Consider the following 1,009-nt stretch of genomic DNA (forward strand, 5'->3'; position numbering starts at 1 on the left):
TGTTTTGTGAATCTTAGAGCTTATATTGTGAAACTAAAAGGTAATATTGTGAAACATGGTCATAAATGGTTGAAATTATCTATTTTGCTCTTGTTCTTATTTTGTGAATTTCAGACCTTATTTTGTGAATCTCAGAGCTTGTTTTGTGAAACTTGGTCATCATAAGTGGTTAAAATCACTTATTTTGCTCTTTTCTTTATTCGGTGAATCTCAGACTTTGTTTTGTGAATATCAGACCTTGTTCAGTGAATCTTAGGGCTTGTTTTGTGAAACTTGGTCATCATAAGTGGTTAAAATCACCTTTTTTGCTCTTTTCCTTATTTGGTGAATCTCAGACCTTATTTTGTGAAACTCATACCTTATTAAGTGAATCTTAGGGCTTGTTTTGTGAAACTTGTTCATCATAAGTGGTTAAAATCACCTATTTTGATCTTTTCTTTATTCGGTGAATCTCAGACTTTGTTTTGTGAATCTCAGACCTTGTTCAGTGAATCTTAAAGCTTGTTTTGTGAAACTTGGTCATAAAATCACCTTTTTTGCTCTTTTCCTTATTTGGTGAATCTCAGACCTTATTTGTGAATCTCATACCTTATTCAGTGAATCTTAGGGCTTGTTTTGTGAAACTTGATCATTATAAGTGGTTAAAATCACCTATTTTGCTCTTTTCTTTATTCGGTGAATCTCAGACGTTGTTTTGTTCCTCAACATGAAGGTGGGAAAAGATCAGAAGCTATATACACAACTATACTAGTACAAAGCAAAATAACAAAGTGACAACTATTTCTTTTCAGCGTAGCAGCTAACCAAAAAACGGAAAGTTCCAAGGTAAGGACTAGAGCACACCTCGAGAATCAATTTCTTCAGTCGTTCCTCTAATGGCAGGGGGAGCAGAGATAAGGGAACAACTCACATAATGAAAACTAGTGGAATGATTTAATTATTTTAAAACCAACTAGCTCAAATGGCAGAGCGTTGTGAAATGCACAAGGTGTGGGTTCGACTCCCATGT

This window comes from Silene latifolia, chromosome 4 (assembly GCF_048544455.1).
Source record: "Silene latifolia isolate original U9 population chromosome 4, ASM4854445v1, whole genome shotgun sequence".
Classification (NCBI taxonomy): domain Eukaryota; kingdom Viridiplantae; phylum Streptophyta; class Magnoliopsida; order Caryophyllales; family Caryophyllaceae; genus Silene; species Silene latifolia.